General features: G+C 45.7%; 1 long non-coding RNA gene across 2 annotated transcripts in view; it reads left to right on the top strand.

Annotated features, from left to right (window-relative positions):
* LOC129052080 (uncharacterized) overlaps window positions 1-13,002 on the top strand; it is a 25,607-nt gene extending 12,605 nt beyond the window's left edge. Inside the window, exons 2-4 of one of the 2 annotated variants that reach the window (XR_008516823.2) lie at window positions 6,152-6,209; window positions 11,411-11,519; window positions 11,746-13,002. This is a non-coding gene — a long non-coding RNA (uncharacterized LOC129052080). Of the gene's footprint in view, window positions 1-6,151; window positions 6,210-10,462; window positions 10,589-11,410; window positions 11,520-11,745 lie in introns of those variants that run through there. The other variant, XR_008516821.2, reaches the window with a different exon arrangement.

The following is a 13,002-nucleotide window of genomic DNA, read 5'->3' as shown; positions in this document are numbered from 1 at the left end:
ACAATTACACAAAGGAGGAAGAGAAAGAAATCAAATAGCAACATGACAGGACTCAACCAGTCCACAAAGACAAGCAGAGTAAGAAAAAAAAAACCCACAAAAAATACTAGATAACAGTTAACATTATGTCAGGAATGAAACCTCACATATCAATATTAATGTTGAATGTAAATGGGCCAAGTGCTCCACTTAAAAGATATAGATGGGTAAAATGGATAAGAAAAGCGTGCACCAACTATATGCTGCTTACAAGAAATTAACCTTACTGATAAAGATACTTATAAACTGAAGGTAAAGAGATGGAAAAAATATTCCAAGCAAATGGAAATCAGAGGTGAACAGGAGTAGCTATACTTGTGTCAGATGAAATGGACTTTAAATAAAAAACAGAATAAAAAAAGACAAAGAAGGTCTTATATAATGATAAAAGGATCACTTCAACAAGGGGATAACAATCCTAAATATATATGCATCTAACACTGGAGCACTCAGAATCATAAAACAAATATTACTAGACCTAAAGAAAGAGATAGACAGCAATAAATCATAAGTTGTGGGGAGGGGACTTCAATACCCCACTCACAACACTAGATGGATTATCAAAACAGAAAATTAACAAAGAAACACTGGACTTAAGTTGGACTTTAGATGGACCTAATAAACATTTACAGAACCTTCTACCTAATAATTGCAGAACATAAATTCTTCTCATCAGCACATGGTACATGCTCCAAGATAGACCATATGTTAGTTCATCAAACAAGTCTCAATAAATTTTTTAAAAAGAAATACCTAACGTAGATGATGGGTTGATGGGTGCAGCAAACCACCATGGCACATGTATGCCTATGTAGCAAACCTGCATATTCTGCACATGTATCCCAGAACTTAAAGTATAGTTTAAAAAATTGAAATCGTATCAAGTATCTTCTCAGACCATAGCAGAATATAACTGGAAATCAATACCAAGAGGAACTTGTGAAACTACACAAATACCTGAAAAGTAAACAATACATTTCTAAATGATCTTTGAATTAATAATTAAATTAAGATGGAAATTTTAAAATGTTTTGAAACAAAGGAAAATGGAGACACAACATAGTAAAACCTCTGGAATACAGCAAAAGCAGTGCTAAGAGGAAAATTTATAGCATTAAATTCCTACTTCAAAAAAATAGTTCACTCTGTAATCCCAGCATTTTGGGAGGCCAAGGCAGGGGGATTGCTTGAGCCCAGGAGTTTCAGATCAGCCTGGGCAACATAGCAAGACCCTGTCTCTAAAAAAAAAAAAAAAATCACGAATTAACAACCTAGTGTCACATCTCAAGGAACTAAAAAAGCACGAACAAAGCAATCCCAAAGCTAACAGAAGAAACAAAATAACAAAGATCAGAGCAGAACTAAATGAAATTGAAACCAAGGAAATTATTCAGAAGTAGAGAGGTCATTCATTAATTACCTTGATTTAAAAAAAGTTTAGCAGACATTAATTCAATATTTATTTAATTTTTATGAGTGTCAGTTCCCAGGCCCCTGATTTGATGGGTGGTGATAAATGGCTCAGTTCTTAAATTAATCCTTGCCAATGTAGTGAGAGCCTCAGAAATTTTACTACTGATCCAAACAATACTAGCAATTTTTTTCCTCTCCACCCTCAGCCTCCCCTTTCTCCCCTTTATCTTGCCTCTCCTCAGCAGAAACTTCCTCCCTGCAACCCCACCAAACAGAGAAGAGAAAAAGGGGAAATATGGGATTTGGGGAAACCGTTCCCAAACATGATTAAATCTCCAGCAGGGAGAGGCATTCTTGAACTTGATTTTATATAAATCAAGCTTGATTCACACTCAAGCTTGATCCACAATCCCACTGCCAGCTGTTGTGGTGCTTTAATTGTTTCTTTTTGCTAGTTCCACCCTCAAATGTTTCTTCCCTTTTTCTCAAAGCATGAAAAAAGAAACTGATGAAATCTGGGCACTTATTCTTTCCTTTTCTGAGTAATGCCAAAGACTCTCCTTGACTAAACTTTAGTTAGGCTCATCTAAGCCCTCCAGGCCTCAACCTTGGCTTTCGTCCTTCTTGGGCCTGCATTGCTGAGTTTTTTTTTTTTTCTTTTATTATTATTATTATTATTATACTTTAGGTTTTATGGTACATGTGCGCAATGTGCAAGTAAGTTACATATGTATACATGTGCCTTGCTGGTGCGCTGCACCCACCAACTCGTCATCTAGCATTAGGTATATCTCCCAATGCTATCCCTCCCCCCTCCCCCCACCCCACAACAGTCCCCGAAGTGTGATGTTCCCCTTCCTGTGTCCATGTGTTCTCATTGTTCAATTCCCATCTATGAGTGAGAATATGCGGTGTTTGGTTTTTTGTTCTTGCGATAGTTTACTGAGAATGATGATTTCCAATTTCATCCATGTCCCTACAAAGGACACGAACTCATCATTTTTTATGGCTGCATAATGGCAATCATTAAAAAGTCAGGAAACAACAGGTGCTGGAGAGGATGTGGAGAAATAGGAACACTTTTACACTGTTGGTGGGACTGTAAACTAGTTCAACCATTGTGGAAGTCAGTGTGGCGATTCCTCAGGGATCTAGAACTAGAAATTCCATTCGACCCAGCCATCCCATTACTGGGTATATACCCAAAGGACTATAAATCATGCTCCTATAAAGACACATGCACACGTATGTTTATTGCGGCATTATTCACAATAGCAAAGACTTGGAACCAACCCAAATGTCCAACAATGATAGACTGGATTAAGAAAATGTGGCACATATACACCATGGAATACTATGCATTGCTGAGTTTTAGTGAGAATCTTGCTAAGTCAGTTTAGAGAGATATTCCCCACCCCTCATACCTGATCACTCTCAATAGCCAATCAAATTCCTCACCCTCCAGCATCCCCCAAATAATATGTGATTATCCTGGCCTGCCTTCAGCAAGAATCCTGTTGAATCTGTTTAACCAGGAGGCCCCTTTCCTCTGATGTCTTCTTAGTAATTTCCCATCCACTAACCTCCACCCTGCTCCTGGCTTATTCCCACTTATCCTCACTGTGTTCAGAATTGAGCCCAGTTCTATAGTGCGATCTGTCTTTCCTTGTTGCAGTCCTGAAGAAAATCTGTTTTTACCGCTTTAACTACTGTCCAGCTTTGGTTTGCTTTGCCGGTATGTAGTTGTTAGGGAGGAGTCACCATTAGAGAGACATTCATGTAGTTTGTTTTAGCAAGTGTATTCCCTCCCTCAGTTGTTTTCCCTTAAAATTTGGGGAAGTATTAGAGATTTTTAGAATTTGGCCTTTCACATTCTTCCCCTAGGCTGCTTTGATGAGGGATGTGACGTGTTAGCCTCATGGAGTATGAGACATATAATTTCTAAAAATGTCTGTTTGCCTCTGAACACCTCCTGCTCTAACGTTTGAATAGAGTGGACTTTTTTTTTGAAATAAAATTGTATTAGATTTAGTGGGTGGGGGGGAGGGGTTGGTCTAAGCTGGTTTGATGCCACCGTCTTACCCCAGCAGCCCTATATACTCAGAACATCTAGACTCTTCTCTCACTGCTCCAGCTGACATTTCCACCACAGCCTCCACAGCTCACCCAAAGACACTCCACTTCAGAGACGCTATACCAGCAGGGAAGTTGCCATCTCTGTTCTTTCTCTATCCAGACCCAGGCCTGGCAAACAATAGAAGGTCAGTATATATTTAAGCATTTATTGCTGCCTAACAAATTACTCTAAAATTTAGTTGCCTAAATTATAAAAAACCATTATCTCAGTTTCTGTGAATGAGAAATTCAGAAGCTGCTGAATTGAGTTGTTCTGGTTTGGAGTCTTTCATAAGTTTCAGTCAAGATGTTGGCCAGGGCTTTGGTCATCTGAATGCTTGGCCAAGGCTAGAAGATACGTTTCCAAGAGGACTTGCTCACGTGGTGCTGGTTACTGTCAGGAGGGCTCAGTCCCTCCCAGTGTTGACCTCTGCATGGGCTACTTGAGTGGCGTCACAACATGGCGGCCTGCTTCCCCTCAAGTGAGCCATCCTAGAGAGAGCAAGACAGAAGCCTCTTGTGTTTTATCACTTTACCTTGGAAATCATCAACCATCGTTTCCACCACATCCTATTGTGGTCATCTCTATTCAGCTGAGAGGCAACCACGTGAGGGCACACATGCCAGGAAGTAAGGATCACAGGGAGCCATTTTGGAAGCTGGCTACCACGGTGAGCAAATAAATAGAATGAGTAAATTGGAGTCAATTAGTAGATTATCTAGAGAATAAAGGTTTTGCATCCCATGGTAATTATCAATAAGCTTCAGAAAACGTGGTTTTAACTTTTTCATAGTCGACTACCTGAAACAGAAAGTTATTATGTAGATAAATATAAAAATATAAAACACACATAACAATAAAATGTATAAGTCTGTGTCTCTCCCAGCACTGTCATACTTCACACATGGCAGAGAGAGTGGGGTAGGAATTAGATGAGATCTGAGAATATCGGCCAAGGCTCTACAGACATGCACAGAGAAATGAAGCTTCACATGCAGTTTCCTATTTTCCTCATCCTAGACCTTCCAGCACCTCACCCCAGGCACCACACCCCTCTTTTAAGAAGCTGCTTTAATTTCTTGTTTTTTCTTTGCTATTCCAGCCATATGTGCCCTCTCTTATTTTTCCTTCAAACTGGGTATACAAAGTGGTAAATCCCAGATACGGCTGGCAGAATTTGAAGATGCCTTTCAATGAGTCACACTCATACATATCCCTTCTCCCATTCCTTCTTTTCCATGAGGGGCCTGTGAATATGAGATGTCATACCTGTGAGTAGGTTATGTTATATGGCAAAGGAGAAGGGATTTGGGGTATAAAGTGAGTCCATAATCAATGTACTTTAAGTTAATCAAAAGCGAGATTTTCTTGGGTGGGCCTGACCTAATCAGGTGAGCCCTTTAAAAGGGCATCTAAGGATTGGAGACTCAAAATGCTGAGATTATCTTCTGTTCATCTTGAAGAAGCAAACTACCATGAGTGCAGAGGACTATGTTGCAGCAACTGCCATGCAGCCTCTAGGAGTTGGAGGCCTCCATTCTATAACCGCCAGGAACTGAATTCTGCCAACAACCTGGAAAAAAATCTCGAGCTCAAATGGGATCACAGCCCCAGCCAGCACCTTGATTGCAGCCTGGTCAAACCTTAAGCAGAGGACTCTGCTAAGCCATGCCCAGACTCCTGACCCGCAGAACCTATGAGATAATAAGTGTGGGTTGTTTTAAGCAGCTAAGTTTGTGGTAATATGTTATACAACAATAGGAAACCAATATACCATGGCTCTTCAAAAGGAGGTCTGTGTAATGTGTTTTGTCAATAAACTAGATTCCATGTCAAAAAGTTGAAAATCTTGCTTTAGAATGTGGAACAACCAAGTCACAAGCACATGCTTTAGTCTTGTTGACTTTGCAACAAAACTTTCATGATCAAGGAAGTAGAGAGAAGGTTCTGCCAAGAGCAAGAGGTCCATGTGGCCTCTCCTCTTGCAGGCCATGGTGGAGAGGGGGCTGTGGTTGGTGTATGTTCCCTTGGACCCCCTCCTGCCTGAGGGTAAAAAGTCCTGCTCAAACTGCCTCAACCAGTCACTAGTGTTCACTCCCTGCATGATGAGATAAGCATCTCTCTCTCTGCAGCATCATCCTGCACCTCCAGGCTCAGTCCTGCCAGAAATCCTTGCATGCTTTCAACCTAGCTGAGGAGCTGCTTCCTCTGCTGAAGTTATTCCTCCAGCCCTAAGTCCTGTCGCCTTCCCTGTGGCCAGGGTTGCAGCATGTGAGAGTTATTGGGTTAGATCATGGGTCCCCAATCCTTGGGCCATGGAGTGGTCTGTGGCCTGTTAAGAGCCAGGCTGCACAGCAGAAGGTGAGCAGTGGGCAAGTGAGTGAAGCTTCACCTGTATTTACAGCTGCTCTCCATTGCTTGCATTACTGCCAGAGCTCCGCCTCGTGTCAGATCAGTGGTGGCATTAGGTTCTCATAGAAGCGTGAATCCTATTGTGAACGGCGCACATGAGGGATCTAGGTTGTGCACTCCTTATTAAAATCTAATCCCTGATGATCTGTCACTGTCTCTTCTCACCCCCAGATGGGACCGTCTACTTGCAGGAAAACAAGCTCAGGTCTCCCATTGATTCAACATTAAGGTAAGTTGTATAATTATTTCATTATATATTGCAATGTAGTAATAATAGAAATAAAGTACACAATAAATGTACTGCACTTGAATCATCCCAAAACCATCTCCCCACAAGCCCCTACACCTGGTCAGTGGAAAAATGTCTTTCATGAAACCGATTCCTGGTGCCCAAAAAGTTGGGGACTGCTGGCTTAGATGGCTTCCACCTCTAGGCGTGGATCAACACTGCACAGTTCCTATCCTTAGGGTGAGTTAGTGTATAAATCAGTGAACTTATCACTTTTACTTCTTATGTTGTATTCTCTTGCCTAATAACTTTTGCTCCTACCTTGGTAGGCTTTCATTTAACTTTGCTCTACTCTCCACGAGCTCTGCTCTCATTCAGATGCTGGCCTCAGGGACATCCAGCCCTTCTCTCTTGTGCCTCCAGCTGCCCCAGTGGACTTCCCCACCATGCCCCAGCTGAATGCCTGAGCTCTAAGAACCTGACCACTATCTTTGTAACTCCTGACCCTGTACCTGCTCAGGCTCCCATCTGCCCTCACCGGTCTCAGCCGGGTCCTGCACTTGGTGGGCATGAGCCTCCTTCTTCATGTCCTCGTGCCCTGTGTTCTGCCCTTCTCTGGGTGGCCCGCGATGTCTTCCTGAGAAATCCAAACACCCTTCCCTACTTGGCTGGCGACTCCGTGGTCCCCCATGTCCCAGCCGTCACTCCCCATGGTGACTGTACCTGGGTACAAAAAAGTTCCCCAGGGATGTGCTCTTTACCCTGACTCATGTGAACATGGCTGCCTCTGCCTGTTTCTCTCCACCACCCTGCCCCGAAGACCAGGTGAGGGCTTTGCCTCTGTGTGCCCCAAACCACCTCTAGTTCTCCGTCCAGCAGAAACCATCAGTCCAGGTAGTTCTTGCCTGATCAGATGCCATCTTCCCAGAAGACTGAAAATATGTTGGTGTGGAGTCTTATGTCAAATTCCAGTTCCTGGCACAAAGTAGATTATCAGGAAATAATTATTGAGAAAATATACTGTGTTTTTGGTATGGGCAAAAGATTTTCTAGCCAAAAATCAGGCTTTGCAGCAGGGATGTCTTGGCTGTTAAGCATGAAAAAAACATGAAAACAAATCTGATAGTTCTGATGTAAGATTGTAGATAAAAATAAAAATACTTATGCCAGTTAAATTAGGAAATATTTGGGTATCAACTGTTTATAACTTAAATTTCAAAATAAATATTTAAAAATTCAAATCATATCCTGGTTATGTGGGCTTTTGTGTTGTAAGGTGAGTAACATTGCAGGATGTGTTGCCTCTTGGACACATTTGTAGTCACGAAAACATTTAGCCTTCATTAAATTTTGACTGACTAAATGATTTAATATTTCTCCTATTGAAATAATTTGTATAAAACATTACATGTTTATTGTAAGAAATTAAAACAATGCAGAAAATTCAAATCAAGAAAATTGCTGAAATATTGTCCATACATTATCAGTTTATTAAAGGTCTCTGCACAGATTATTTTACATAAAGACTTTACAGGAAATCTATTATTTAAAAAATCCTGATTTTAATCCATGTACCAAGAAACATGTTACCTGCTGTGAAAGTAGGAAGCTTATTTGACCTCCTTCTCCTACTCTCTTCTTAAATTCCTTAAAATCAGGAACAGCATTAAATGGAAATTATGCAATCTAAAGGTATTTAGTGTGTGTCTATTCCTTTGGAGGTAAAAGAATAAAATGTGACCTCTGTGCATGAGGATTTGCCGTGACATTGAGAGACAGAAGGAATTAAGTGCACACACCTGTCAATCAGTATTTGTCTTCTGCCTAGTGGATCGTGAATTGGATCATCCCTAGGGGAAGGATACCCAGATTAAAATTATAGCTAAGATCAGGTACCTTTGTCCTTTCAGGCTTTTGGTATTGCATGTGGTTTTGACCCTCCCTCCCTTTGTTTGAATCCTTAAAATATTCTTTCTTAGTCTGTTTTGGCTGCAAAATACTTTAGACTGCATAATTTACAAATAACATTATTGCTCACAGTTCTGGAGGCTAGGAAGTCCGAGATCAAGGAAATGGCAGATTTGGTGTCTGGTGAAGGCCCATTCCTCATAGTTGACATCTTCTACCTGTGTCCTCACCTGATGGAAGAGGCAAATAAGCTCCCTTAGGCCTCTTTTAGGAAAGCATTAATCCCATCCATGAGGGTGGAGTGTTATGATTTAATCACCTCCCAAGGGCCCCACCTCTTAATACCACCACATTAGGGATTAGGTTTCAACGTATGAATTTGGGGGGCTGTGATCACAAACGTTCAGGCCATAGTAAATATCTTTTTAAATATAAGACCTGGGCAAATAGGCACCCAAATGTAAGATTATTTGCACAATGGACAGCCCTCTCTGTGAGGTCTAACAAAAGCTGGAAATTCTTTCTCGAGTTTCTCCTTATGTGTCTTATATTTTACATTTAAAAGTTCTGCCTCTCCCTCTCCCTCTCCCTCTCCCTCTCCCTCTCCCTCTCCTCTTCGGTCTCCCTCTCCTTTTTTCGGTCTCCCTCTCCTTCTTTTTTCGGTCTCCCTCTCCTTCTTTTTTCGGTCTCCCTCTCCTTCTTTTTTCGGTCTCCCTCTCCTTCTTTTTTCGGTCTCCCTCTCCTTCTTTTTTCGGTCTCCCTCTCCTTTTTTCGGTCTCCCTCTCCTTCTTTTTTCGGTCTCCCTCTCCTTCTTTTTTCGGTCTCCCTCTCCTTCTTTTTTCGGTCTCCCTCTCCTTCTTTTTTCGGTCTCCCTCTCCTTCTTTTTTCGGTCTCCCTCTCCTTCTTTTTTCGGTCTCCCTCTCCTTCTTTTTTCAGTCTCCCTCTGTTGCCAAAGCTGGACTGTACTGCCGTGATCTCGGCTCACTGCAACCTCCCTGCCTCGGGCTCCTGTGATTCTCCTGCCTCGGCCTGCCGAGTGCCTGGGATTGCAGGCGCACGCCGCCACGCCTGACTGGTTTTTGTGTTTTTGGTGGAGACGGGGTTTGGCCGTGTTGACCGGGCTGGTCTCCAGCTCCCGGCCCCGAGTGATCTGCCCGCCTCGGCCTCCGGAGTTGCTGGGATTGCAGACGGAGTCCCGCTCACTCAGTGCTCAATGTTGCTCAGGCTGGAGTGCAGTGGCGTGATCTCGGCTCGCTACAACCTCCACCTCCCAGCCGCCTGCCTTGTCCTCCTAAAGTGCTAAGATTACAGCGTCTGCCCCGCCGCCACCCCGTCTAGGAAGTGAGGAGCGTCTCTGCCTGGCTGCCCACCGTCTGGGAGGTGAGGAGCGCCTCTGCCCGGCCGCCACCCCGTCTGGGAGGAAGTGAGGAGCGCCTCTGCCCGGCTGCCGTGTCTGGGAGGTGAGGAGCGCCTCTGCCTGGCAGCCCTATCTGGGAAGTGAGGAGCGCCTCTGCCCCGCCACCCCGTCTGGGAGGTGAGGAGCGCCTCTGCCCGGCCGCCCTGTCTGGGAGGTGAGGAGTGCCTCTGCCCGGCCGCCACCCCGTCTGGGAGGTGAGGAGCGCCTCTGCCTGGCTGCCACCCCGTCTGGGAGGAAGTGAGGAGCGCCTCTGCCTGGCTGCCACCCCATCTGGGAGGAAGTGAGGAGCGCCTCTGCCCGGCCGCCCTGTCTGGGGAGTGAGGAGCGCCTCTGCCCGGCCGCCCTCTCTGGGAGGTGAGGAGCACCTCTGCCTGGCTGCCACCCCGTCTGGGAGGAAGTGAGGAGCGCCTCTGCCGGGCCGCCCTGTCTGGGAGGTGAGGAGTGCCTCTGCCTGGCTGCCACCCCGTCTGGGAGGTGAGGAGCGCCTCTGCCTGGCTGCCACCCCGTCTGGGAGGAAGTGAGGAGCGCCTCTGCCTGGCTGCCACCCCATCTGGGAGGAAGTGAGGAGCGCCTCTGCCTGGCTGCCACCCCATCTGGGAGGAAGTGAGGAGCGCCTCTGCCCGGCCGCCCTGTCTGGGGAGTGAGGAGCGCCTCTGCCCGGCCGCCCTGTCTGGGAGGTGAGGAGCACCTCTGCCTGGCTGCCACCCCGTCTGGAGGAAGTGAGGAGCGCCTCTGCCGGGCCGCCCTGTCTGGGAGGTGAGGAGCGCCTCTGCCCGGCCGCCCCGTCTGGGAAGTGAGGAGCGCCTCTACCCGGCCACCCATCGTCTGGGATGTGAGGAGCGCCTCTGCCCGGACGCCCCATCTGGGAAGTGAGGAGCGCCTCTGCCCGGCAGCCCCGTCTGGGAGGTGAGGAGCGCCTCTGCCCGTCCGCCCCGTCGGGGAAGTGAGGAGCGCCTCTGCCCGGCCACCCCGTCTGGGAAGTGAGGAGCGCCTCTGCCCGGCCGCCCCGTCTGGGAAGTGAGGAGCGCCTCTGCCCGGCCGTCCTGTCTGGGAGGTGAGGAGCGCCTCTGCCCGGCCGCCCTGTCTGGGAGGTGTACCCAACAGCTCCAAAGAGACAGCGACCATCAGGAGCGGGCCATGAGGACGGTGGCGGTTTTGTTGAAAAGAAGGGGGGGAAGTGTGGGGAAAGGAAGGAGAGATCAGATTGTTGCTGTGTCTGTGTAGAAAGAGGTGGGCATAGGAGACTCCATTTTGTTCTGACTAGGAGAAATTCTTCTGCCTTGGGATGCTGTTGATCTATGGCCTTTCCCCCAGCCCCCTGCTCTCTGAAACATGTGCTGTGTCAACTCAGAGTAAAATGGATTAAGGGTGGTGCAAGATGTGCTTTGTTAAACAGATGCTTGAAGGCAACATGCTCTTTAAGAGTCATCACCACTCCCTAATCTCAAGTACCCAGGGACACAAACACTGCAGAAGGCCGCAGGGACCTCTGCCTAGGAAAACCAGAGACCTTTGTTCATGTGTTTATCTCCTGACTTTCTCTCCACTATTATCCTATGACCCTGCCATATCCCCCTCTCCGAGAAACACCCAAGAACGATCAATAAATACTTAATTAAAAAAAAAAATGTTCTGAAAGAGGAGCACACAATAACTTTGCATTTAATTGAAGTGTGCATTATGCCCAGTGGTGCTCGCCTTTGAGCCATGTTGCTGATCTGCTTAGGTGATAGCACATCCAACATTATTTTTCCATGCTTTTCCTTTCTCTAGGGAAGAGAGCAAGTAGCACCATGGAATTTTACTGTTTTGGTATTTATTATGCTCTGAAATCGTTGCAGCCTTGTATAAGCAAGTGTGTGACTTTTTCCTCCAGGGAGGTCACTCAGAGGCGATGGCAAAGGGAGGCTCTGGGGCCCAGCACACTTCCTGCCTGGCTGCCTGAGTTCATCCCCTCAGCGTCCTCTGCTATACTGTGTCAGCAGGTGAGCTCTAGTCCTGAGGCCCTGCCCTGTCACCTCTTCTCTGACTCAGCTGGTCTCACCCAACATGCCCAAGGATCCTCCCTGACAGTCAGCCCAGCTCTCCCTCCTCCTCCCATTCACATCCAGTGCCCAGCCCTGTGGGTTGCATCTCCTCGATTTTTCCTGGATCCTTTTCCTCTTCTTTATTCCTACAACGGCCACCTTAGACCAAGGTCATCTCTTGCAGGTTTGATAAAATCACCACCCTACAGATCTCCCCAACCCTGTCCTTGCATTCCTCAACACCATCCTTTCAGAGCTTCCAGAGTGGCCTGCACGGAGGAGACCATGACAGTGACGGCTTAGAAAGTTTCTGTGGCCTCCCTCCACTTGTCAAGAAAGACAAGCCCCTCCAAAGGCCTGCCTGGGCTTCACTCAGGCTTCTTGTCTTCCCTTTGCCCCAGGATCCTGTAGGGGCTCACACTCAGCAAAGCTGGAGACGTGTCTCCCCATAAATACCAAGCAGAAGCTGGAGGCCTGTGTGCAAGATGTGAGTTTACCCAACTCCAATCCAACAGCTGGTCACAAGCTAGTGAGAAGAGGAAAAGAAAGCAGATCTATGACAAATTCAAGGCTTCATTTCTCAGCTCTGTTAGAAATCATATTTATTTCCTGGTTTCCAGAAGCTGGGAGTCGCTATGTCAGTGGAGTCGTTTACTTACCTATCCAAGCCCTGGAGGAGAAGCCTGAGGCTGGGCAAGCTGGTGGCAGTGTGGCTGCAGCTCATCAGACAAGCCACCAGGTGCCATTCAAACAGAGTTGGGGTGGCTGAGGATGGAGGTCTTTATGTGTCAGATTTACTATAAATGTAAAAAAACCCACTAATGTAAAGTATTAACTTATTAGATGTTCCAAAAATATGCATGCTAAGCATTAGATTTTTTTGTGTGTGGAATGACTATTGGAGTTCCAGGTTTTCACAGTGGTTGGCACAGTATTCATTCTGGGAAGACAAGCTGCTAGCCCTGTTCTGCCTTTCTGTGCTTGTTCTTGGGATTTAGACATCCATTCACTTTTCAAAATAATAACACATTTATAGAGCACACGCTGAAAGTGATGTACCATATTAAGATATTTCCAAATAGTTTTATTGAGGATTTAGGGTGTTATGTGATGAATAATAAATGGAGAAAAGGTATTTTGACATTATGCTACAGTGACAGAAAACCAAGCTGCCTGGGTTAAGTTAGATCATCACTGGAGAGGCTTTTTCTCTAAAAACTGTTCTAGTGAGTTGCCAAAAATGGCATGAGGATATTAGGTAGAAAACATTGTTTAAGGACTTCTGCAAAGTAAGATGCTTCAAGTCATCTGTAACTGAGAACATTTTTACTTAAAATGGTGCTCACTGTGGTTGGTTTCCAGAACAGCCACAGATGTCTACTTCTCCCATGGGTCACCTGTGCTTATGTGTTCTAGAACCTCCTGTTTTAAGTCATAATAT

This window comes from Pongo abelii, chromosome 21 (assembly GCF_028885655.2).
Source record: "Pongo abelii isolate AG06213 chromosome 21, NHGRI_mPonAbe1-v2.0_pri, whole genome shotgun sequence".
Lineage (NCBI taxonomy): Eukaryota > Metazoa > Chordata > Mammalia > Primates > Hominidae > Pongo > Pongo abelii.
The sequence above is the reverse complement of the archived record's forward strand: the minus strand, read 5'-3'. Positions and strand labels throughout refer to the sequence as shown.